We start from the raw sequence: 27,703 nt of genomic DNA, 5'->3' as shown, positions 1-27,703 counted from the left end.
CCGGTCTATTTGGCCTTCATGGATTTGACCTTGGCTTTTAACCTTGTTAATAGATCAAAGCTTTGGTCTATCCTGCTGGCCTATGGATTGGACAAGCCCCTGGTGTATTTTCTGGCACACCTACACATCTTAAAGTGCGGGTGAGAATTGGGTGCGGGGGTGAGGTTTCGGAAGCCATTGAAGTAGGTAGAGGGGTCAGACAGGGTTGCGTCTTGGCCCCCCTCCTTTTTATCATCTACATCAATGGACTGAACAAATCCTTAAAATCCTGAAATCAAGATGTTCCAAAAATCAATGGGAGGCCTCTCCCCGTACTCCTCTATGCAGACGATGCGGTGCTTATGGGCCGCACCCCGAACTCCCTTTGCAGGTTAGTACATGGTTTTGTCAGTCGTATGGACAGCCTGGGTTTACGCACTAATTTAAAAAAGTCTTTTGTAATGTTGTGCGGCCCAAGGAAGCGTCAACTTAATACTATACTTGTGAATAATCAGAAGCTGATGAGTACTAGTTATTTTCCTTATCTTAGGGTGGTCTTTGCTGCGAACGTTCTTGGAGTTAGCATATGGCTCACGCCAGGAGCAAGTTCTCAAAGGACACCAACTCGATTCTTAGCCTTCCAAGCCCAAAGAGAACAGGTGATATTTAAGCTATTTAAAAACATTTTAAGTCTCAATGTGTGCCGACAGCCACATACGGCGCTGAGATTTGGAGTTTTGCCAACAGTACCTGCATCCAACAGGAAGAAAATAGATTTTGTAGGAAATTACTAGGCGTCCCAATCTCTACACCTCAATATATTTGCCATAATGAACTCAATTCACATTTTATTGAAGATTTTATTAGAGCGCGTCCTGCCCTCTTCTGGTTATCAGTCTGGAAAAACCCAGCAGCATCCCTGAGAAGAGAGATCATTAGTGACTGCATGGCATGTGCAAAAGGTAAAGACATACCATAGCTGTCAGGGATGCACCAGAGCCTTTGTAGTGTCAATAAGGAAATCTTTTACACAGACCCTAGTACAGCGATGAACGCAAATAAAAGTGAGCTTAGGAGCGCGCTCTACTCATTACATAGAACAGAAAGATATGAGAAGCAATACAATAAACCTCTTGTTCATAGCTACATGGTCATTGCGGATTGTACACACCAGTTGGCTAATTATATCAGACTGCCAATGAGCCATTGGGAGAGGAACCTTCTATTTCGCTTAAGGGCTGGTACCGTCAAATTTGCATTATGTTTCCCTCTTGGTTACCACCATGACCTCGAGCAAATTCCATGCCCGTGCGATGGTCAGAGCGGACAATCTATCCAGCACTTTCTGTTCTTCTGCAAATAATATTTAAAATATATTAAGTGGTTCTCAACTCCCTATTTTAAAAAACATACACCCATCAGTCTGGAACATGCCTATTTAAAATTGCTTAGCCTAGACGATGAAGAGTTGGTATTTCGCACTGGCACTTTGAGAATTGCTGCTCGAGCATGACAAACGATGTCCAATCCTTAGGGTTTATGTCTTTTATGGATGAATCGTAATGTTATTGTACATTGTATGCCGTTATGGGTGTATGATTTATTACGACTTTTTAACCTGCACGTTTTTATCTGTTTGCTGTTGTGTTTTGTGCTTTATGGATACGATGCTATCCGAATAAAGTGTATTTGAACTTGAACCTCTGGACATTCAGTGGCCCAAAATGCAAAAAATTGGAATCATCCAGTGATTTTATGGTTTCTGATCAAGTTTTTGCTATTTTGTAACACTAGGGCGTTTTCTACAACAAACTGCAAAGTGATGGAAGAAATGCATGAATTAATCTTCGCCTCTGGTAAACGACCATCCGCTTTTAGGTCGAAGACTTCCAGACTGCGCAGCTGTGTAGTTTGCTAAAGACATCTTGGGGGATATTCGGAAAGCTTCCCTGGGACTGCATTCCACCGATTGATTACTATTGGCTTTGCAGCTTTCTATTCGCCGACTTTATTTGTTTTAGGCTATCCAGGTTCAGGTCACCCCTCCCAAGGATCAAAGCCTTTTCACAAGCCTCTCATTGTATTCTTCCGCATGTAAATGTTGTTCTTATCATTTCACATTTGCTGTGCATTCAATAAAAGAGTTCAACTGTCAGGCTCTGTCTTCTGAGGAAGCTTGGTTTTTACTTTTCCTTCTTTGACTTCGAAGTGAAATAATTTGTGGCAATCTTGCTGAATTCTGGGGGTACAGGAAACTTTTTTTCTAGCACACAACAACATTCCAATGAACTGTGCAAGTATTTCAGAATATATCGGATTTAGCAAAGAACAAATGAAGCCAATTTTCAGTTAATTCTGAAGCCTGTTGGAAACAAATACTTTATTATGATCAAAACAAATAAATATACTAGGTGATGCCATTTTCACACATTATCGTTGGTGAAATGTATAGTTTTATTAGTAAAACTATAAGTGCAAATGTAATAGAAATTTCAATTCAAAATGCGTAATGGCAGTGTGCTACCACACCATGCAAACTTCACTCAACGCCACTCCACTCCACTATACTCTACTCTGCACCACTCCATGCCACTGCACTCTACTCTGCACCATTCCACTCTACGCCTCTCTGCTCTGCACTACTCTACTCTAAGCTAATACACTCTACTCTACACCACTGCAGTCTAGGCCACTCCCCTCTACACTGCACAACTCCACTCTGCAACACTGCACTCTACACCCTGCTCTGTATGCCAATGCACTCTACTCTGTACCAATCCACGCCCTGCACTCTATGCCAATCCACTGTACACCACTCAAATCTACTCTGCATCATTGCACTCTACATCACTTTATGCAATTGCTCTATGCCACTGCACTGCACTCCACCCTGCACCACTCCACTCTGTCATTTCACTCTACCCTGCACTACTCCACTTCCCTCTACTATAAAACAATCTACTCTATGCCACTGCACTCCGCACCATTATGCGTCATTCTACTCTAAGCCACAGCACTCTACTCTGCACCACTGCAGTCTACTCTACATCACTCTACACCACTATATTCTGGAACACTGCACTCTACGCCACTGCACCCTGCTCTGTGCCACTATAATCTACTCTACACCACTCTATCTATGCCAGTGCCCCCAATGCCACTCTAATCTGCACCACTCTATGCCGCTGCATTCTATGCCACTCTAATCTGATACTCTACTGTAATTTGTTCTACTACACTCTGTGCTACCACACTCCAATCTACGCCACTGCATTCTACAACGCTGCATTGTATGCCACTATACTCTACTCTGCACCACTGTACACCACTGCACTATGCCACTCTGATCTGCAGCATTTCACTCTGCACCCCACCACTCTACACCATACCACTCTGCAACTCTCCAGTCTACTATACAACAATCTAATCTTTAGCACTGCATTCTATGACGCTGCATTGTACACTGCTGAATTCTATGCCACTACACTCTAAGCCAGCATACTCCGCTACACTCTATGTGAATGCATTCTATATCTTTCCACTCTACTCTACGTCAGTCCACTGTATGCCACTCTACGCTACTCTGCTCCATGATACTTCGATACATGCCACTCTATGCCACTCTACTCTATGGCACTACTCAACTATTCGCCATTCCACTCTACGACACTCCACACCACTCGCCTCTAAGCCTTTTAGCCATGCTGAACAGCAGCCACACTGGTGTACAATGTGGCTAAAACACATTTGCAAAGTCTATAGCCCTTGCATAGGCAAGACATATTGGGTCTGTAATGCTAGTCGTTCATTATACCACTCTAGACGGATATGAGCCACATTCTAATCAGTCTTGGTCCTGCTCCAATTGGGACAGTCCAGCCCAAACGTAAGGCCAGGTCCCGTCAAGACGCACAGACTAGCAACCCCAGACCAATTTTGGCCTACTTAGGCCACGAGGTTGTGAATCAACTCGAGTCCTGTGCCACACAGAGGTTACATTGGATAAACAAACATAAAATGACAGTAGAATTCTGGAGTTTGCGCCGTGAGCCATTTAATGCCCATAATAGACCTCCCCTTTTGAAGCCTGTACTATGATTTTTTTGTAGGTTGTACATGTATACATAGTAATCCTTAATGTGTTACAATCGCACCATCTTCAGCAGTCAAACTATTTGGTAAAGGAAAGTAGAACAGGCACTGCTGATGCCTTGACACGGACAGCATTTGATGATTGCGATTTCCACCCGCTGTGCTATAAATTCCCTGGAACATTCACATCCGGCTAGAAAAGATAACATGATGATACCTTTCCTGTGAAGTCGTCACCTGCTTGTTCTGTTGCTGGGCAACCTTCAAGCATTTCTGCCTAACACAGACTTGATATTGCGAATTCTATTCAGCTGATTCTTCTGTAAAAGAAATATTGTAGTGGAGTCATAACAGTGACGGCCGCAGCAGCCACTAATGAGACGACTGCTGACACCAGGATTTCCCGCCCGTCCGCATACCTTTAAAAAATATTCCAGGCCTCTTAAATGGACATTTGGATGGTCTGACAAACTTGTCCCTGGTGCATTACAGGGTAGCAGCCAAATACAACACGTTTGCATCTTAAGACAATAAGTGCGCCTGTTTGCTTTCCAGGCAGAAATGTATAAAACGCCCTCTCGCTGTAGCTTTGCATTTTGTGTCATGCTGCTTCTTCATGCAAAGGAAAATACACCGCCCACTGTGCAAACAGGGAAAAAATCAATCGCGTGGAGGAGCCCGGACAACTCCACAACTGGTGAGTAATGCTCAGCGCCGCGCTGAACCAAGACACCAGCGGAAAATCAATTTCTTGAAGGAGCCCAGATGAATTCAAAATACTGGGCTGTGGGAAACAAGAGCGCTGTACATCTCACTCTGTTTAAATTAAATATTTTTATATTTGACGGTAGGTCTTTTCCCCCTAAGTAATGTTGCATGCAGTGTGTGCTACAGTGCTGTTGAGTAGCGCTACAAATTGTTTATTCAACCGTGAAAAGTTTCCTTGGATACCACAGCGAACCCTTGCTGTCTGAACATTTATGTAACAGAGTAGCATACAAAATTATAACAAGCATTGGCAAAGTCAAGAGGTCTGGCACTGGTTGCCAGACATTTGGCTTTATCAATACTTGTTTGATTATGATTTCTGTAAAACGTTATTGTTGGGGGATCTGCCACCCACCTATATAAAAAGAAACATTGGTTAAAAGCAAATATCTTTCTGGATCTCAAAAAGCACACGTTGCTATTTTAGTCCTTGGCAATGAAGGAAACAACTTTATGAGTGAATTTGCTTCTTGTGACAGAGCTGAATGCTGTCACTCATGGTGTAATTAGCCAATGTTTCAAATGGACTGATGCACTGCCCCATGCTTTCTGCTGAAAACATATATAACTTTATATAATATATATATACACACATATAGTATCTACTGGCGGTCGCCAGTAGATAGTTATAGTTAGGATCGTGTTTCCATAGGAAATCCGCAACATTCTATTTGGAATAACTTTGGCACCGATTGACGAATCCTCGCTAAGTTTTCAAAATAGGTGGGACGCTCCGCTCCGCTCCTTCCCTGAAAGTCTCGGGGGGATTCGTCAAGCGGGGGCTGAGAAAAAGGGGGGGTCCCAAAACGCGTTTTCCCCATGCATTTTTCCATAGGACCTTTAGTCCAAGCTACAGCCCGAACGGCTGAACAGAATTACTTGAAATTTGGCAGAGAGGTGGTCCTCAGGTCAGGGATGTGCCTTTTGCAGGTCTGGTGTAAATCTGTTCAGTATTTCCTGAGAAAATAGCATCTAAAAGCATATATATATCTATAGGCGCGCTCCGTGCGCGTACGGTAAAACTTACCGTACGCGCACGCTGCCGTGCGCGAGCGCGATTCTGATTGGTTGTTAGATCTTAGTAAACATTCGAATCGGTCGAAACCAGGAAGTGTCGGCCGCCATTTTGTCTCTCGCAGTCTGAGGGGGTGAAAAACAAAGGTGGAGAACGCGAAAAGGGGGCAGGGTGGACAGTTCCTGACCCCTAGCCTTTGTCAGGGGGTCCCAGAAGGACCCCCAAGGGCCAAAATTTCCTTTAATTTTTTTGCGAAAAATCGTGGAGTACGCGTAGCGTGCGTGTACGGTCGAAACGGAAAAATTCTGCGAACTGCGTAACGTGGGCGCGCGGTGCGCGAAGCGCACCGTGCGCGTACGGTACGCGCACGGTGAAAAACCTTAAAAAAATAAAATAAAATACATAACTTAGCATTTAAAAAACCGTACAAATTCACTGAAAAAACCATAGGTTTCACACATGTTATAGTTAGCTGGACATTTCACGCGTGAAAAACCATTGAAATTCCCCCGTTATAGTTAGTGCAGGCAACTATAACTCACGCGACCGCAATCCTCTGCTGATGACGTCAGATATTACATCACTGATGACATATGTGTCTTTCTGAAAAAAAAATATTTGTAATATATGTATAGCTAAAAATTAATGGAAGAAGACATGGGTAAATAAGTGTCTTAATACAGTGATGTAATATCTGACGTCATCAGCAGAGGATTGCGGTCGCGTGAGTTATAGTTGCCTGCACTAACTATAACGGGGGAATTTCAATGGTTTTTCACGAGTGAAATGTCCAGCTAACTATAACATGTGTGAAACCTATGGTTTTTTAAGTGAATATATATATACACACATATATATATCTGGTAGAGACGTTGTCTAGCCGCAGATTCCTTAACTTATAATATCCCCAGGCGTCAGGCTGGATCCGGATTTGTTTTTGCAGCAGCACCTCTGCGTGCCGGGGGACAGCGCCACACGACCCCACCCTGACGTCAGCGAGGTCATACAAGTCCCTCCCGACGCGCTGACGTCAGTTTTCTTTGGAGAAACTTTTCCGCGGTACAACGCAGAGCAGCCAACAACAAACTGTGAAAGTATGGGAACAGTGTGCGAGGGATGAAAAATCTGTGAATAAAGAAGGGGGATGATGCAAGACACCATCGTAAAAGACAGAATTAGACACTGCCTACATACAAGTGAAAAAGCTGTGAGAAAGAACCCCACAAGCTAAGCGAAGACCCTTCCCAAGTGCAACAAGGGAAGAGTATCTCAACAGACAGAAATAGACTATCATTACCATGTAGAACAACAGACAGAAATAGACTGTCATTACCATGTAGAAGTGTGTCGTGTAGCAAGAACGGTGCACAGAGAGAACAACAGTCCACCGCAGGAAGGTATGAAAAGAGTGACACTGCCCCTATAGTAATGGAGGTCTGAAACAGAGGTCAACAGATCCCCAAAGAAGACGACTGTAGAGGAGACCAGAACCCTGAGCCAATAGAGAAGGCAGGAGGGAGGGAAGGCAGTAGGAGAAGAAAAGAAAATGATGATGAATCTCCTGGTGAAGGTTAATCAAAAGGCATCATTTCACAGGTAAGAACCCCCTGAGAGGGAGTCAATTGTATTATGGCAATACTCAAAGGGATGCAACAATGTGAGCACCCGTGAGAGAAAAACCAATGGCAACTGAAAGAGGCCAGCAGAGAACCCCACATGGCAAGTTCCTCACAGAACGGGGAGGCTGGGTGGGCGTTAAGGAATCTGCGGCTAGATAACATCTCTACCAGATACATCATTACCAAAGGTAAGTAACTCGTACATCTGATAGAGACATCTAGACGCAGATTCCTTAACTTAGAATAGATACCACTGGGGGAGGTGGGTCTGCGACAGAACAACAGAAAGCGCCAAGCACTTGAGCTGGCAACAGAGTAACGGACAATGGGGAAAGCTGGGGCGGAACAGCCAGACAGCAACCCAAATAGCTCGGAAGAGCAAAAGATAACGGGATGCAAGACATCCCAAAACTGTCAGAAGGGCGCTACACCATACCTGTATAAGCATGAGAGGTAGAAGCGGCACCAGCCATATACCAGAACAAAAGAAAGAGAGAGGAAGAAGGACCACTCTCAGCTTAATGGCGCACTATGTGAACACCAACCAAAGGTTGAGAAGAAACATGAAGAGATGCAACCACAGCCTACCAGGCTAGCCCACGGAAGGAAGGCCGGAGAGGCTACAGCCAAGAACCAAAGGTCAAGAGTAGAAATCAGCAATGTTTTTAGAATTGCAGGCAGAGACAAGAAACACGCCAGGTGCACACCCAGTCCCAAAAGGGGGAACAGGGGCGAACAGTAACAATCTTAAGCACGCTGATGCAGGCCACCACAGAAACATGCACAGAGCAAACAGCCACAGAGACCATAAGGTGGCGTAGCTAAAAGAAGCATAAAACAGCCACAGAGACCATAAGGTGGCGTAGCTAAAATAAACATGAGGCCGCTCGACCAGGCAGCTGGAAGACCAAGGTGAGAACCAACACACGAAATACAGATATGCAGGGTGTAGACCTAGAACTTTTGACATCAGAAGAGCCTTTCCGCATGCCCAGCTGATATAATATAGGGTGAACTTAAAGAAGGAGGCACATCCGAAGGAAGGTGCAGCAGAGGCACCAAGGTACTAAGGCGAAGAAACGGAGGGAGAATCGCAGAATTGCAGACCACACCCTCCGACTGAAAGGAAAGTAACCCTTTTCCAGAAGAGATAATGATTTAGTAACTGAACACGAAGAAGGGAGCAGTTTAAAACCGGGGAACCACCCCAGTAAGTGGAACGCAAAAATGGCCTTATTGGCAATTCTGCATGCAGTACTGAAAAGCTCCCTGAAACATGGAGACTTCGGACCAGACCTTGCAGCCTCGAAGAGAGGTGAAGAGTTAGGAAGAAGAGTACCCTTGGAACTTGTATATATACATAAATACATATATATAGCAAAAACGGGTAAACCAGCCACGACTATGCAACATGGTTGTAGAGGAACACACCTGGTGCAGTAATGGCAGACGGAAGCTGCCCTTAAAGCGTGATGAACACCCCGAAAAACCTTTCAAGGAGGAGAATGAAGCAAATAAGCAAGATGACCCATGACGTATAAAAGATGACGCCAATGCACAACATTGAGCACCGTACAACGACAGATAACATTGAGCACCGTACAACGGCAGATAAGAGCAACAGAGGACGCATAGAGGCCAAGGGATCTCTTAGGCCCAGTTGACATAAATAGAGCTATTTAATAGCAAACAAGTACCCCACATGGAGTATGCACACCCCAACAACGAGGAGCACCTGTTAGGACAAGGCACAGTCAGAGGAACAATCTGTGGAACACTGCCACAGTAGCATCCAAAGGATGCTAAATGAAAGGGTAATCACCCCCGACCATGGGAAAGGAAGACCTGAGGCTTACTACCAGCCTAAAACACATAACACATCAAAAGGATGCTAAATTAAAAGGTACCACCCCAGAACAAACGCCTGAGGAACACAGACCTAAGGGGGGGAGGGCGAAGGACTGCAAGGAGGCGCTGAACAGCCGAGTCGATGTGAGCATCAAACAATAAAACCCGATCAAAGGGTAAATCAACAAGTCTCTCCCAGATATTCTCTGGGAAGACGCTATCCGGTAACCAAGCATGGCGCCGCAAGGCGATTGAACTAGCCATAGCCCAGCCTAAGGAATTAGCAGTATCCAAGGCGGAGCGGATTGTAAACTCAGCAAGGTCACTGCCATCCCGGAAAAGATGAAGGAGGTCAACACGAGCGCCTTCAGTGCTGGTGGAGAGCAAAGACTCTGCAGAGTCCCACAGGGCAGAGGTAGCCCGAGCCAGGACACACACTGTATTTAGTGACCGTAGTGCAGCACTAATGGAGGCAAAGATGTTCCGACCCCATGACTCAAGCCATCTGGACTCCCGGGAGGGAGGAAGCATTAGCCGGGGCAAGGAAGGGAAGGCAGTTTGCAAAACAAATCCCTGCACGTCTGGATGCACAAATAAGCAGACCGGATCATGTGAAGCAGGACGGCGGCGGTGCAAGACCGAACGAGCCACCGGATGCTGGCCGAACCCAGGTACCCAAAAGAGCATCATAAAGAGAAGCTTCAAAGGGCAGAAGCAGCTCCACATTCCCTGCCCCACGGTGAAGGACATCAAGTAAAGGGTCCACAGACAAGGGCGCCGAAGGGGGTTGCATGTTCAAAATTCTAGTGGCCAAGGAGACCACTCTGAGAAAAGCTGCACCAGCCTCGGTAGCCCTCCGAGGAGGGGATAGTAAGCTAACCCTCCCAAGACAGTGAGGGTGCGACCAATGCCCAACTGAGGGGAGCCCCATTGATGAATGGGGGTCCTGATGAGGCTCTTGAGGAGGTGAGGAGCCTGCCGGGTGCGGGTGCTCTTGAGGAGGCGGGGATCCTGATGGATCCACATATTCTAATGGAGGCACAGGCAAGAATACATCCAGCGTCGCCGGGTGTGAGGCGGACGCCAAACTCTCTCTGGACGCTTCCGGAGAAGAGGCAACAACCCGGCATTGATGCGGCGGCAAAACGACTTCAGTCGGCGCCGATCGAGCTTCGTCCGGTGCCGACTCGACTCCATCAGGCGTTGAGTCGGTCCCATCCGGCGCCGAATCTACGAGAAGCTCCCCTTCCGAAGAAGGAGAAGGAGAAGGCGCCGGGGATGCAAGCCTCTGGCGCTGCACCGGCACAGACTCATCCTCCACCACAACCGCCTCCGACTCCGAAGGAAGAAGCGGAGGCAGAGCCGGGGAGGCGACAAGCTCTCCTTCCGAAGAAGGAGAAGGTGCCGGAGCCGGGGAGGCAAGTCTCCGGCGCCACACCGGCGCCGACTCAGCCTCAACCACAACAGTCTCCGACTCCAAAGAAAAAAGCAGAGGCAGAGCCTCTACGGCCCCGGCTCTGGATATGCGGCCGCCTGCCCAGAAGGTCGATGCGTGCAAAAAGCGAGGCTTTGAGCACCAGCAACCACCTGCGACGCCACAGGGAGCACTACGGGACTATGCGGCGCGGCAGGGGTTCAATGGGTTATAGAGGGGTACCCAGCCGGGCCGCACCCTGACGACGCCATATGGATCGTGGAGGGGGACCCAGTCGGGCCGCACCCTGACAATATCACATCTCCGACATCCCTGGAAGGCAAGGGCTCACTTGACGCCGGGGGCGAACCCACCGGCAAGTCCGTCTGGGACCCCACAGGTAGCGGAGGCCCTGCAGAGCCGTGGCATAGGCCTCCACCCGGGCCCGAGTCGCCCCCGCACCCAGATAGGGCGGACAGAGGGGGGACGACTGTTAGGGCGCACGTCCGGAATATTTATACAGATGAAAGTGAGGTCGAGGACTTACTAAGAAGTGGTGAACGACGGCCCCGGGCCCCAGAGGGCGATCAACGACGGAACTGCGTTGAAGAGGCCGGGGGATGAGACAACTACGACCGGGACAGCCGTGCCGAATGAAGCTTAAGCCGGTGCTCCCACTGGGACTTTGGCTTGAGGTGTTGGGTGGCGTCGCAGTCCGTGGAGTCGTGGTGCTCGCCCAGACACAACATTCAGCTAAGATGTGGGTCTGTCGCGGACATTTGCCGCAAACAGTAAGTACAAGATTTAAATCCCGAAGGCATTGCACACTGTTCCAGACGCGAAGCGTCGAAAAAGGGCCTGAAAACAGGCCAGAGGAACCGCTCACTCTGGATCCGCGTTGCACGCGGAAAAGAAGGAAACTGACGTTAGTGCGCCGGGTGGGACTTATATGACCTCGCTGACGTCACGTACGTGGACCCCGTCAGGGCGGGGTTGTGTGGCGCCGTGATGCAAAAAAATTTCCAGATCCAGCCTGGGGATATTCTAAATTAAGGAATCTGCGGCTAGATGTCTCCATTAGATATGTCATGTATAAATCGTAGCTGGGATGTGCAGCAGATCATGGTGCCATAAACCATATGCCCGTAGTCTTCTAGTGAGTAAAGAACTGCATGGAGGTAACTAGCAAAGCTTTAAGTCATAAGTCATAAAAGATATACAATATGGGACCATGAATTACTGTGAAGCCTAGATTAAGTTTGCTGATACCACACAGATTGATCGCTGACCTTGAATTTAAACTTTCAAAGCAAATAATGTTTTGTGGTGGGGGGGATGGCTGAGTCAATAAAATGAAATCTGTTTCCAAATCCTGATATCAATATTGGTGTTACAAATAGTCATCTGTTTATAAATCAATATCTGACATTAATGGGTCTTACAGATTCCATTCACAAAAAAAAATACATCTTGAGATTGTGCCTTCTGTGTTTGGCCCTGTGAGGGGGATTACCAGAAGTCATGCACCCATGTGCATCCAAAACAGAACACCAATGACATATAGTTGGATAACACCATGTTCACAACAGGACTAACCACTACAAATTAACAGTGGCGGCTCCTCCGCTAAGGTGGAGGAGTGTTGCCCCACGGAGCAATTCAGAACGGAAAAATAAAATGATAAGAACTCAGCATTATTATCATTTTATTTAACCGTACTGGCTTAGTTGTATGGTGGGGCGGAGCTGGACTGTTTAGAGTTGGGGGGAGAAGTGGTAGGTACTTCCTACGTGTGCGTGACATTTTAGTCATGCGCACTTTGTATGTTCTGCATCCAGGGTGCATTACAGCTTGGGTAGAGAACATGCACAGCCTCCCAACGCCAGTCCGAGTGCTGAACCACGTCGCTCAGATCAATAACGCTGCTGTAAGGCAGAGGTGTGATTGGTCAGGGGAGTCTGGGAGGCTGTGAGCTTCCTACTGCCTGAGAGAAGAGAAGAGGACGGAGGAGAGGCATAGGCCGGCCATATCCAGGTAAGTATTTTTCTTTTTTTTTTAGTTCCCTCTGCTCGCCCTGTTCCCATCACACCCCCTCACCCGTTTGGTAGCAACAGACATAAAACATCCAACAAATTAGACCGCTCACTGAACATACATCCAGCAAAAAAGGTGTTCACAGCAGCACTCGCGTTCATGACACAGAACATATCAGAGCGAAGTCCTGACACCCGCCCAGCGTTGTCCAGTTAGAGCTGAAGGTGGTTAATAAGGTTCCCCAACAGCACCCACGACCTTCAATAAACAAAGAGTATGGTAGGCAAAATTTAAACCACAAAACTAATAAGGCACCCAATCAGTCTGGTAAGAGCTCCGCCCTTACTCACCAATCAATAGAACTTACTCACATACCACTGATTAAGAAATTAAGATTACTGAAAGTGGTGGAAAACCATAAATAGCTTCTGATAATACACCTTCACAATTCAGACTAAGTTCTGCGATGAATTCTCAAAACCAAGGCACCTAGACTTTGTTAGAGCAGAAAAGGCATTTTAATGGAAGTATGCATGCTATACAAATGGCTAACATAATCCCACATTCAATTTTGGTGTTTAAAAAAATATATTCTGTATGATTTGCTATGCACCACCATGCCCCATGCAGGACTTACCCCAAGGAGCAAGACGTGTAAAGAAAATTGGCACTTTCACTGTCAAATTGCCATTTTTGCATCAATTCTTCACAGCAACACCTGAGAAAATTATAGTATTCTAAAGTCAAGGTCAATTAAAATGTGAGTTTTATCAGCGAATGCAAGAAACCTATTGAAGATTTGCAACAAGCAGATGCCAATTTCACCCTGATATGGGCTCATCAGTGTCATGAGGATAACATGGTTGGAAACTAGTTGTAGTAATATAGCTAACTAGCAATGAAGTGCTGAGTAGGGAATGATTCAAGATGATATAGTAAGTTTGAGCGGAGTGGCAAAAGAAAAGTCTATTTTTATTCTGTGCTGAGATCTGAGCTTCAAGGTACCTTTTCTTGGCAGGGGAGGGACTCCTCGAAGAGACTGGTTTTGAACTCTTTCTAAAACGTAATACTGAGAAGTGAGTCTGATGTACACAACCTTGTTGTTCCACATTCTAGGTGGATCGCCTAGGTAGACTTGTCTTATGGTTTTTTCTCATAGGTCCACTCTGGTGTGTGTTGTGCAAAGTTATGGCTTTTAATGTTGCTTTTTACATTGCTTTGATCTCCTGTAATGGTTATATTTGCTACCAGGTCGAGTGGTGTACTGCTGTTACTGTCTTGTAGGTGATGCAGCATGTCTTGAAACACATGTAGTCCATTAATCCATGTTGTTCTGTCCATAATGACCTGCAAGTGCAGGTCGCTGAGGGCAGGAATGATGTGATCACACTTATTTAGTCGCTTGATGAGTCAGGCAGTGTCAAAAATGTATCACAGGCAAGCAGAGTACAGGCGCAATCCAGACTGGAGAGGACCAGTTTTGGACAAAGGTGCTGGTGTCTGAGTCACAGGGACTGAGTTGTATTCTATTTATAACAGAGCAGTGGAAGGAGGTAGTCTTGAAATTTTTCAGTAATGCAAAGAGTGATGGTGAGGTACTTCTAAGGAAGAATCCAATGATTTTGCAATTGCAGTGAGCTGCAGTGTAAATCCATACAGCTGTATCCAAATAAGCTAATCCTGTAGTTGTACTTGGTAGGACTATGCTAACTCTTTGTACCTGGGCCTACCCAATTCTTCCCTGCAGAGACTGAAGACAGTCCAAAATGAGGCAGATTGATTAGAACTAAGGGGCAAAAGAGATCCCATGTCATTTATCTGCTAAAACATCTGCATTGACTGCCTTTGAAATATAGAACTAAATTCAAAACACTTTGGAGTGCCTTGAATAAACTTCCCGGATGAGCCCCCCTCTTTGTCGCGCAGCGGATCACTTGGTATGTTTCCACTTGTTCTCTATGTTTTTCTTCGGCATACTTCTTACTTTATCTAAATTTGTCAAAGCAAAAAGAGTTTTCTTAGTGTGCCCCTTACTATGGAATTCCCTCTTTGTTTCACTTCGTGCTGAGACTACGTTCCTCTTCTGTAACAGATCTGTAAAGACCTGACTATTCAAACAAGTGTGTTTGTGTTAACTTCAGGACCAAGGCTTTTTTTCAGTCAGCATCAAGAAGCCGATAAACGTTCCATTAATATTTATATTGCTTTGTTTAGAACCGATAAACAATTTAGTCTCAGCCTGGGTCAGCTTAATGTAGGCACCTAACAATCGCGTTTGGATGAAGGCGTGGCTGCCTTTTAAAATATAGACTCCTTTTTTTGCAGAGGCTTTAGACCAGTTGTGTAAATTTGATGTAATGGTGAATACCCATTCTGAGTTTGGTAAGGGTGTATTCAAAGGGCTCCACGTACATGTTGAAGATCAAGATGGAGGAGATTGATTATTAAGGAAAGCTGCAAGTTACTGTAGTCCCTGCGGTCGCACAGTGTCCACATGGACGAGTTGGTTTTAACTGGATATTTAAGATCATCTCCAGCATAGTATGGTCTCATTAAACACCATATGAGTTCAATGAGTGTTGATTAGGGCTTGATGACTAATGATAATGAATACTGCAATGTGTTTGATGCTCGAGGGCAAACATTAAACAATTTCAATTACAAGATGAGAAATAAAACAGGGAAACACATTTCTTAAAACGTTTATTGCAAGGATGAAATCTCTTGAAACGGGTCAACAGGTGATGGACAGATGTTTACATCCCGTGGGAGATGCTTTATTCAGCTAGGTTTTATAGAAGATGTTTTTTCAACATTTTATCCCTGCATATCATTGTTGCTTAATGCTAAAGAAATCGAGTCATGGCTATTCCCTTCCACGCAGCAAATGCCCAGTCCTTTTCTGCTTCCATGTTAATTGTAAAAATACTTCAAAAAGATTTAAATATAGGAATACACTTGTTAGACCTAGCATCCTTGGTGTGGTTTCCCCTGAATTATTGCCTTCTGCACTCCTGTTTGCTGACCTCATTCTCGCTGGCTTTTTGGATTCTGGGCACTTTACCACTGCTTACCAGTGCTAAAGTGCATATGCTCTGTACTCAAAACATGGTAACATGGTCTTATCTACAATTGGGATATTTAATTTACTTTAATAAGTCCCTAGTAAAGTGCACTATATGTGCCCAGGGCCTCTAAATTTAAAGCTACTAGTGTGCCAGCAGCACTGATTGTGCCACTCACTCAGTAGCCCTTTAAACATGGCCCAAGCCACTGCAGAGCCTGTGTGTGTAGTTTTAAACTGCCATTTCGACCTGGCAAGTTAACCTTCCTATTTAGGTCTTGCCTGAGCCAGCGCACATGCGCTGCTCTGCGAGGCTTCTAATAAGGACTTTCAACTCGGACCACACACACTTTTTTTTTTTGCTCACACGCTATTGGCCTTTGCGTGCGTCTTTCTAAGAAAGACAGCACATAATTGGCCAAAGGCGGGTGCATGTCCCGCCTTCTCTCTCCCCTGGCCTAGGGAGCTCGGGAGCGAGCAGCAGCGCGGCCGGGTGCCAGCTGCATACCTCACATTCCTTGTAGTGCACGCGCACCGTGCTTGTTTTTAGCCAGTGACTAATAGGAGAGAATGGAACCATTGTGTCTTTATTGTGGCCTGGGTGCTGAGAGCCGAGCTGGAAGCAGCTGTGCCAATAACCCAGTTTAATGGATGGAAAGCTGATGGAATTTGTTGTAATCGACAGAGAGAATGGAGACACATGCTTAGGGGCACAGTTTGAGCATCATTTGGTGCTGCAGAGCCCAGGCAAGGCTGGAGCGGGTTCCAGGGCAGAGCAGTCTGTTTTCAAGACACTTGTTTGCATATTTGTTGCTCGGGGAGACGAACGCCTTGAAATCCGCAGTTGTTTCCCTGAGCACTCTTAGGGGAGTTTGACGACTCGTCTGCCTAGGACTGACTGCGCAGGAAAGCTATTCTAGAAAGGCTCTAATGTGCCACTAAATTTAATGTCCCGGTTTCCCTTCGTGTATGTACATGTCTGCGTGTTTATGCGCAAGGCAGCGGTGGAATGAAGGGGGGGGGGGGCCTCAGCAGCGAGGGGCTCTTATCAGAGTGACAGATCGCTGTATTGTGCCGGCTCTCTCCTCAACCCCATGATGTTATTTACATTTCTCACTTATTATTTTCTCTTCTTGTTACCGGGAGTGTGTCACTAGCCAGAGTCATTTCATGTAATACAATTATATATATATATATATATATATATATATATATATATATATATATATATATATATATATATATATATATATATATATATATATATATATATATATATATATATATATATATATATATATATATATATATATATATCTGGACAAATGTAATTGTGTGCACAAATTATGTCAGTCCCTAATGGAGCAGTGACCTAGTAAAGATAAAATTGCAAGTTATTTATGAGAATTGGTTGAGTGAAAAAATATTTTAGGTTGTCAGTGAATGTTGATGGCACTTTACAAAAATGAAAATATGGTAGAACTATTTTCACATTTCTGTTAAGACTGTAGGTTAGATACACTTATGTAATGAATTGTGAGCTTTACACACACAAACCCGCACACTTAGGACTCTTAAGATCTTCAGCGGGCTGTTACTCATATTACTTCCATGTCATATCAACAAACACTATTAACAAACTAGACATTTAACAAATCTCTATGAAGCAAATGCACACAATGCAATCCAACAACAACCGTGAAAAAAGCTCACACACAAAAGTGCTTCCTTTTCATACAGCGGTGCTATAGCGATTAATTAATTAATGGCGGCCGCGCGTTTGTTTTTCGCTTTCACTTTCCCACTTTCACATCCATCACTAGTGGGACAGGCTGCGCACCTCGTCTAAAGCTTTTTTTGGTAAACATTAATTAATGGCTGCCGTGCGTTTTGTTTTTCGCTTTAACTTACCCACTTTCTAGGACAACATACACAAGGTCGCAAAACTATTATCAAAAATTCCCCTAGCAAAAAACCTAAGTATATTGGTTTTGCCAGTGCTTACAGTCTTGCACATTATGCTGCTGGTTCAGCCACTTTGTAATCCTTCTTATTGCATGCTTTCACTTTCCCACTTTCACACCCACCACTAGCAGGACGGGCTGCGCACCTTATCTAAAGCATTTATTTTGGTAAAAATTAGTTAATGGCGGACGCGCGTTTTGTTTTTCGCATTCACTTTCCCACCCAACATTAGCCGGACAGGCTGCGCACCTCGTCTAAAGCTTTTTTTTTGGTAAACATTAATTAATGGCCACCACGCGTTTTGTTTTTCGCTGTCACTTTCCCACTTTCTAGGACAACATACACACGGATGCAAAACTATTATCAAAACCTCCCCTAGCAAAAAACCTAAGTATATTGGTTTTGCCAGTGCTTACAGTCTTGCACACTATGCTGCTGGTTCAGCCACTTTGTAATCCTTCTCATGCGTTTTGTCCAGATTTTCTGCTAAAACCGTTTTTGCATAAACTTGCGCAACGCCAGCATGCGGCTGAAATATGGTGTGCTCCTTTAGTTCACGAGCGCTCAGATGTACCATGGGAACATGGAATCCAGGAGTTAATGAGGAGGAAACATATGGCGCGCTGCAGTTCTGGAGACTGCAGTGTGAATCAGATTTCTATTTTTATTTAATAGGTTCAACTAGTCTGAAGATAGAGCCTCTCTATTTAAAAGGCAACTTCCAGTCTAGTTACCCGATTTGTTATTTTTCCCAGGAGGTGCTGATTCATGTCCTCACAGCAGCAGGGAGATATCGGAGCCAGAGAACCGATGCGCTAGGCAGGCTGACAGTTTGTAACTTGTCAACTGGGTCCTGAGTTCCCTTGCACCCGATGCTGGCACAAGTTCATTCGCGCCATGAGGTCATCACTGCGCATGTGCCTGGGCGCTACCCCTCATGTCAGTGGGGTAAACGCATAGAGGGCTGGAGATGACCATATAACACAATAAAAAAGGTGCCATTTCTGATTGATTTCCCCTTCTTACAAATTCACCGCTGTACTTAGATTTCAAGATACATAAAAAAAATATTAGTTAATGGAAGCCACGCGCTTTGTTTTTAAGTGCCTGCCACATCTCAGCACCCTAGCCCCGCTCCTCTATGCACAAAGCTTTTGTGTTAAAGAACAGAAAATGTTGTAGCATCTAGTATAATATGATGCATCGCTAAATACTTATAAGGTCCCAAAGGCTATGCCAATGCTAAAGTAGGTCCTAGGCAGCATAATGGGCATGGTGTAGCGTATTAAAAAAATAGGACATGTACTTTTAAGTTTTACAAGTCCTGGTAGTGAAATACTCTTAAATGTGTTTTTCACTAAAGGAAGGCCCATCTCTCCCATAGGTTAACATTGGGATTGCCTTAAACATCTTTTAAGTGTAATTTCCAATTGGGAGCAGATGGAAATTTGTAGTTTGGTAACTCACAATTTTAACTATTCTGTGCCCCTGCCTGTCTCTGAATACACGTCTGTGATGGATGACAGCCGGGCTTTTTTGCATTCTCTATAGACAGTCACACACAAAGGGAGCGGAGGTGTGCCATGCATATCCTGAATGCCTATCACCAGGCTGATGGGTCTACCGGAGCTAGAGTGAGAGGGAGGAGATGACACCTGCACCTTAATAGGGCTGTGCCTTTCCCCACACAAAGAGCTGCCTACTCCCAGTAGTGCATGTGGAGCCAGGGAAGGAAGGGCAGGAACCCTGTGAGGTCAAAGGTCTCTTTGAAGTCTGCCTACTTTTAAGTCCTGGGGAGACTCTGCCAAGAAGAGGAGATGTGCTGCCAAGAGGGACTGCCACTTTGCTAACTGCTTTGCTGTGTTGGCATGCTGCCTGCTGTGCTGCAGGGAGGACTGCCACTTTGCTACTTGCTCTGTTGGCCTGCTGCCTCTTGTCTGGGCAGTGAGAAGCACTGGATTTGTTTTCTTCAACCTTTTGCAACCTAAAAAACTTCAAGGGCTTGTTGGCTTGCCCCCTGTTCAGGACGTCTCAGGGCCATTAGAGACTTCATTCTGCTAGACTCCTCCAATCCGGAGTACAACTCTGCCTGATTTGCCCTCCACCAGTCCTGGGTTCTTCACAGAGTGACTCCTGTCGTTTACTGACATCTACCTGCACCAGCGATGTGCAACGACCAAGAACCGTTGTGCCTGCCTTCCCGATCAAAGGCCATCATGTTTGACTGCTTTGCCGAACCCACATTACCCAAAGGCAGTCCAGCATGCTCAGTGCACTCAACAAGGAAAGCAGGGTGGGCTGAGGGAGACCAATGTGTCTGCTCTCTGTGACTCCGACTGCTGTGCCTGAATTCTGTGCGGCTCACCGCCACATCATATCCAGTATAGAGAGGCTACAACACTGCGGATCCCGTTCCTGAGACCGACAGCATCGCTGCAGCCCCAGAGAAGGTACTGTGTGTTTCGGGAGCGAAACAATCATTACAACGCAGTCATTACAACACAATTGCCTTTATATACTACAACACATGCCATTACAACGCATGTCACTACAACGCATGCCATTACAACGCATTATAAGGTAAGTAATGGGCAATAGTATTTTTTTCCCCTACACTATACAACACTTACCCTACTGTTGCACTCACTGGAGTGGAAATAGTAATTTTTACCCCTACACTATCCAACACTTACCCTACTGTTGCACTCACTGAAGTGGGAATAGTAATTTTTACCCCGACACTATCCAACACTTACCCTACTGTTGCACTCACTGGACTGGGAAGAGTAATTTTTTACCCCTACACTATCCAACACTTACCCTACTGTTGCACTCACTGGAGTGGGAATAGTAATTTTTACCCCAACACTATCCAACACTTACCCTACTGTTGCACTCACTGGACTGGGAATAGTAATTTTCACCCCTACACTATCCAACACTTACCCTACTGTTGCACTCACTGGAGTGGGAATAGTAATTTTTACCCCTACACTATCCAACACTTACCCTACTGTTGCCCTAAAAGTATTATGCGTTGCAATGGTATGTGTTGTAATGGAATGTGTTGTAAATGTAGTTTCTAAAAATGCGTTGTGATGGCATGCGTTGTAAAATCATGTGTTGTAATGGATGTGGCGATGTAAAAACCGCGTTGTAAAGACATGCATTGTAAATATTTGCGTTGTAACGTGTCCTATTCATATCGGGACTTGCGAGGTCCCTGACGCCTACCTGCACTCTTGCAGGCGACCAGCATGGAGTCATTCTATCAGTCTCCCATACCCGATCCAGCATTCTGTCTTTATTAACTTTTGAAGCACTGCTTTCGCGCTGACACGGGGAGAAAGCCTATGTTCCGATCCCCGGGCTGGAATCTGTCATTCCACCAGAGCGACCATGAAGAACCCACTAAAAGCGCAAGGGTTCTTTCAGCACTGTAACTTCATTCATTCATTAAGTGTTCATAACGTGAGAAATTATGATTGGATTTTTGTCATTTTGGTCTGGTTATATTCAGTAAAGAATACAGTATTTTTGTAATTCAGTGTAGAGTCTTTTCGTGGTGATTGTACTGCGTTACTGTAATTTAGGTTGCACAAATACTTTACACATTGCCTCTTAAGTTAAGCCTGACTGCTCTCTGCCAAGCTACCAGAGGGTGAGCACAAGTTAATTTAGGCTGTGTATCTGACTTACCCTGACCAGGATTGGGGCTCCTGCTTGGACAGGGTGTATCAGCTCACGTAATTTCAGTGCTTTCAATCAGTACTCTGCCTCCTAAGTTGTTTCACTACGCAGGGGTTGGACACTGTGTTTTGGTCTTATTAGCACATACTCTTCTGGGCGTTTTTTCCAGTATTAGCCTTGCCACTCGCTCCTTTACATTCCTCACTTTATCTACCTTTTCTCCTTCTTCTGTCAATTTCTTCCCTGGGTCTGCGTTTTTCTTTCATTCTCCACCATGTCTGCTTTTTCAATGTCTCAACCCCCTCCGTTTCTGGATGAGAGTGGGGATCTTGTGATCCCATGGAAAAAATGGGTAAATCTGTTTGAATCGTACCTAATTGCAATTGGGGGTGACAGGTTTTCTGCGGTGCGGAAACAGCATGTTCTACTGCATAACCTGGGGAAGCAAGGGAGAAATATTTTTGATGACCTGCCGGATTCAATTGTTGAAGATGCACATGAGGGTGCTGGGGGCGAAGGGGAGGCCCAACTGGATGTGTATCAGCTAACATTGTTGAAACTAGAAGCTCAATTTGGTGATAAAATTAATATTGTATTAGAACGCCACAAATTTTTTTTGCGCATTCAAGGGAAAAATGAGAAAGTGATAAATTATATTGCTGTTTTGAGAGGTTTAGCCTCAACATGTGAGTTTGGGATGTTAACTGAGTCACTAATTAGAGATCAGCTCGTAAGGTGTACCTGTAACAAGAAGATCCAAGAAAGACTTCTCGCAGAAGCCCCTGATTTAAAACGTGCCATTGACATTGCTAAGAGCATAGAACATACAGCTTACTGTATGAATGAGATGAAAGAAGCCGTGGAGGTAAAACAAGTTGCGGAAAACAACATACACAAGATCTCCAGTAGAGAAAACAAACACAAACCTGCACCGTCCAGTCCTGAAGTACATACTGCATCAGGGAATAAGCTAAAATGCTACAGGTGCGGAAATCCCAATCATCTGGCCAACAGCGTAAGCTGTCCAGCAAAGGGAGTTTTATGCAGCAAATGCAAGAAAAGAGGCCATTTCTCAAAATTATGCCACAGTGCAAAAAACAGTGTCACCCACATGATAAGCAGCGAGCTGGAACAACAACAACCAAGCGAGGATATAGTTTTCCAGGTATCCAGTTTTTCAGAAGGTAACAGCACTTCCTACCCCAAGTGTGAGATATTGTTGGACAACGTTATGTATGAGGTTTACGCGGACTTTTGTTCCCCATATACCCTTGTTAATGAAGCCACATTCCTGGCCAATTCGGGAACAAATGTATCTAGCCTCTTACCTCCAGACATCACACCAGGGGGTTATAATCAAGATCCCATACCACTGGTTGGAATGAGACTCATGAACATTAACTTTAAGGACAGATCAACCGTGGGAAAAGTCTACATCACGAGGAATGGTTCCAACCTGCTAGGGTGGAAGCACCAAAAGGATTTAGGAATCAAACTAGACCCCAACGCACCGGAACCTGTGTACCTGATTGACAGGGTCAACGTTGGAATGGAAATCTGCAATCGCTTCCCAGAGGTGTTTACAGACAAACTCGGACTCCTAAAAGGCTTTCTCCACAAAATCAAACTTAAAGCCAATGCCAGACCTATCATCCACAAACCTAGGTCTATCCCACTGCTGACGAGGGAACCGCTTAAGAAGGAGCTGGACAGATTGGAAGAGTGCAAGATCATTGAGAGGATTGAGAGTTCTGAATGGTTGGCGCCCATTGTGGTAGCAGCCAAAGGGGGTAACAAAGGGATTCGTCTGTGTGTTGACCTCAGGGACTTGAACTCTAACATTTGGGTCGACCGACATCCCCTCCCCAACATTAATGAAATGCTGTCGGCCATCCACGGGGCCAAAGTCTTCACAGTCCTAGACCTATCCTCGGCGTACCACCAAGTCGCTCTCCACCCTGACTCTAAGCCCCTCACTTCCTTCATAACCCCGCATGGAGCTTAACAGTTTTCCAGATTACCCTTTGGCCTGGCATCTGCGGCAGCTGTGTTTCAACGTGTTTCAACGCGTCATGCAACACATACTGCAAGGTCTGGGAAATGTTCTTTGCTTCCAGGACGACATCCTGATTCACGGTTCGTCAGCTGAGGAACACAATAAGACTCTAGAAGCAGTGTTGACCAGACTTAGTAAGGCAGGTTTCACCACTCAGAAGGACAAATGTAAAATCGGGGTGGAATCAGTAGTCTATCTTGGCCACACCATCTCAAGCGAGGGAATCAAACCTAAATCCAGCCTGGTGGACTCCATCAAACTAGCCCCTGCACCCACAAACAAGGATGAACTCAGATCATTCCTGGGGTTGGCGGAATACATGTCGAAGTTCGTCAAAAACTTTGCGGATCAGGTGCATCCCCTCAGAGATTTGCTGAAGAAGGGGTCTGAATTTGATTGGAAACAAGATCACCAATCAGCTTTCCAACTCATTAAGGAAGCCATCGTTGATGCACCGATTCTGAGTGCTTTCAATCCCAATGCCAGAACTACTCTCACCACAGACGCCAGCGCGAAGGGTTTGGGAGCTTCCCTGACGCAGAGGACTAACGGCCAGGAAACAGTGATCGCCTTTGCCTCTAGAACTCTGAGAGATGCCGAGCTGAACTACTCGACAATAGAAAAAGAAGCATTGGCATGCTACTGGGCCATAAACCATTTCAAGTATTTCCTATGGGGCATCCCGTTTGTATTGAGGACGGACCACAAACCCTTGCTACCGTTATTCTCCACTAAACGTTTGGAAAATACCACTCCTCGTATATCCAATGGGTGCTGAGTCTACAAGGGTTCAACTACACCATGGTATACGTTCCAGGAAGTGAGAATAGGGTAGCGGACTGTCTCTCCAGACTACCAGTGACCAATGGGAACCTGATGGATAACCCACCGGAGGAGACCATCCTTTTGGTTGAAATTCCAGCCATCAATCCAGAGGAGTGGGAGAAATCCATGAGTGAGGACAGTGATTTTGCTACACTGAGGAATTTGATAAGCAAGGGGTGGCCTGTTAACAAGCATGAGGTGCGCCATTTTTGGCCGGTGCAAGACGAACTGTCTATTGTTAAGAACCAAATATGCAGAGGAAGTAAGATCATTCCCCTGAAAAACATGTATGAAAGGTTAATACAGATTGCCCATGAAGGTCACCCAGGGAGGAGCATGACGAAAAGCAAAATCAGGCAACACTACTGGTTCCCCGGGATGGATTCGCTAGTGGAGGACCAAGTGAAGAATTGCACAGCCTGTAGTTGTTGCGACAAAACCAAAATTGTCCGCAAAGCACCATTGATCCCCGTGGAGGTCCCTACTGTGCCATGGGAAAAGTTGGGATTGGACATAATTGGGCCTCTAAATCTACTTAACCAATCCCATAGATTCATGTTTGTTCTAATAGATTACCACTCTCATTGGATTGTAACGAGAATGGTATCTTCTATCACTACTGCTTCGTTGTTGAACTTCTTAAGAGACGCTTTTTCTAAGGAGGGCATACCAGGTGTCATAATAACGGACAACGGAGTTCAATTCACTTCAGAGGAAATGAAGCAGTTCTTGTCCACTCTGTCCATTTCACACATCAAGGCCCCGCTCTACTGTCCCAAGGCCAATGGATTGGTGGAAAGGGCGAACAGGATGCTAAAGGACACCATCCAGCTTGCTTTGAGCTCCCAGATTCCGGTGGAGGAAGCCATCAGGAAAATGCTGTGGTCATATCATACGTCACCTAATGCTGTCTCTGGAGTGTCACCGTTCATATCTCTCAAAGGGAGAAACCCGGGTTCCAAACTCACTCCCAACTGGCTAAATGGAGGAACTCCCGTGTGGGTGGACAGAGACGCTGTGTTGGTGGAAACTCACAAACATCAACAAGAGTACAAGCACAGGTACGACAAGCGTTGGGGAGTTTCACAAAAAAAAATGGAGTGAAGGCCAGTGGGTGGTTGTTAAGAAGCCATCCCTGTCAAAGTCCAAGATCTCCTCATTTTCTAAACCACTGAGAATAACTTGGGTTAACAACAATTCGGTGGTGCTGGAAGATGGAGGCACGTGGAGTATGGACAACATAGCGAGGTGTCCAAGCACCACTGGTTCCAAACCTACCTATGAGGAAGTTCATAGTCCGGTAACGCCTGAGGGGAGGGGACTCAAAGTGACACGGGTACGTAAACCTCCGAGTTGGCAATTTGACTACAAAATGGGACCTTAAGCCTTCCTCTATCTCTTGGGTTAGTTGCCTGCTGCCATGGTGGGGTTATGGTGGGAGTGCAATTTTGTATTTCTCTTCTAACCTTGGTTCCATCCTTCTGCCCCCTATCCTTGGGGTATGTTCATATGTAATGTTATTCTTGTGTATTTCCTTTGCCCCGCAGGGAGATGTGTTGTAATCTAGACTGTTTCCCTTTCCCTCTCTCCCCCCCCCCTCCTCTCCCTCGCCGTTTGGTATGCTCTGTTTTAGAATGTTGGAGCTGACGCTCCTCTTAGAATGTTGGCATCCCACTACGAGAGGCTGAAGGATCCGTACGATTAAACTACTTCTCCTGACCAACTTTGAATTGGGAGCATTTATTATTACACTCTGCTAACCAGAAAGCTCAAATTCTAACAAAATACTAGGCACATTTAAATGCCAATGCATTTAAAGATTTCCTTTTGGTTTATGGTTATAGTTTTGTTTTTTGGGGCAAAGGCATTCCATGGGCAGGTTTTCGAAACACCCTATGGAGAGGTTTTAGTGGAAAATGATTCCAGGCAGACGTGCCCCTACTATCTCATGTTTTTCCTCCGGCATAAAAGCACTTGCTCTATTGTTATGAAATAATACCGAATTCGAGAAAATTGTCATTAGTGGCACATAAGTTCATGATGTTTTTCCGACCCATTTGTTTCAGTACCAGCCATTTTGGAATCCATAGAATGGTATGCTTATTTGGTGGTTATATGGTATGTATGCAGAGGCTTATTTGTCTGGGGATTACATTATATACTTGGGAATGAAACTGACTATGCATATATCTAGCTAGGTGTCTCTCACATTCACCCCAATGTTGGAGAAGATCAAGTTAAAACCTGAGATTGTTGTGAAGTGGACAGTTGACACTCACTCACACACTTGTTTGTTTTCCGGAATAGTTCATCTAAATTGTATTATTTTAAAGCGAATGTTATTTACAATAATTTTTGGAGGTGAGATGTGACCTTGAATCACCCTTTATAGGTTTCACTTCCAGCACATAGTAGTGAGAATGTATTAGCAATATCCAAATTGGAATATGCCTTGTAGATTCTACTGGAAAGATCTTTTCTGGAGGTGGCATCCAATAGAGTTGGCTCAGCTATCACAAATATCACCTAATATTACCTCTGACCTAGAAAGCATTATCTTCACTACAAGACCTACCTTGCTGGGCACTGTAGCCAGTCTTTTCTTAGTGGTCAGTTGTCTGCACTATGGCAAAACGCTCTGTTCAATGATAATGGCAAGCCTTGCTAAAGGCTGTATAGGCTTGAAAGAGGTATACTGCCAAAACTCTCTACTTAGTGCTTAGCAAATTCTAATTCTGCAAAGTTATGAGCTAGGTATACTTTTCAGCTTGTTGATCTCTTGTGCTATTTAATTTAAAATTTGGGTTGCAGATCTTGGTAAAGGGCATGGAGTCTAAAACTTTCATCTGAGGGGACCTTTCTTTATAGACATTCTTGAGAAAGTAGTCACATTACAATTTTTCACACCTATAAATAATTTTGGAGTGATTTACTAATCTGACTGCTACTTGAAACATATAGAAAAGAGCAAGAGAGCGCTTTGCCTGGATGATGGTAATTCAGAATGCAAAGTTACCATGTATGGCATTCTTAAAACTAATACAGACAAGTTGGGTAAATTGTCTCAACAGACAATATGCACTAGATTTATCTGGTATTGTGTGAAAATGCATTAGTTGGGTCTGTAGAATTCGATCAGTTCTGGTGTTGCAAGTTATTCACTTGCTCAACATAATAAGGCTTGTGTAAGTTTGGGTTCACATTCTAAAAATGGATCAATTTAGAAGGTTGGAAACACTGCAAATCTCTTATGTTTGTGTAAATAATACATACTACTGAGAGGTCACACTTCAGCTAAGCATCAGGCCCTCTGGGTCAAGAAAGTAATTGCTCG

At 45.1% G+C, this 27,703-nt stretch overlaps 1 protein-coding gene across 4 annotated transcripts in view; it reads right to left on the bottom strand.

Annotated features, from left to right (window-relative positions):
• ASPHD2 (aspartate beta-hydroxylase domain containing 2) overlaps positions 1 to 27,703 on the bottom strand; it is a 298,911-nt gene that overhangs the window by 196,134 nt on the left and 75,074 nt on the right. The window contains exon 1 of one of the 4 annotated variants that reach the window (XM_085633510.1): positions 13,407 to 13,438. The exons of the other annotated variants lie outside the window; for them this stretch is intronic. The gene's annotated coding sequence lies outside the window, so the exon portion shown is untranslated. Of the gene's footprint in view, positions 1 to 13,406; positions 13,439 to 27,703 lie in introns of those variants that run through there. 4 annotated transcript variants of the gene reach the window in all.

Source organism: Triturus cristatus, chromosome 11 (genome assembly GCF_964204655.1).
Source record: "Triturus cristatus chromosome 11, aTriCri1.1, whole genome shotgun sequence".
Taxonomy (NCBI): domain Eukaryota; kingdom Metazoa; phylum Chordata; class Amphibia; order Caudata; family Salamandridae; genus Triturus; species Triturus cristatus.
Note: the sequence above shows the minus strand (reverse complement) of the source record. Positions and strands in the feature narration are given on the sequence as shown.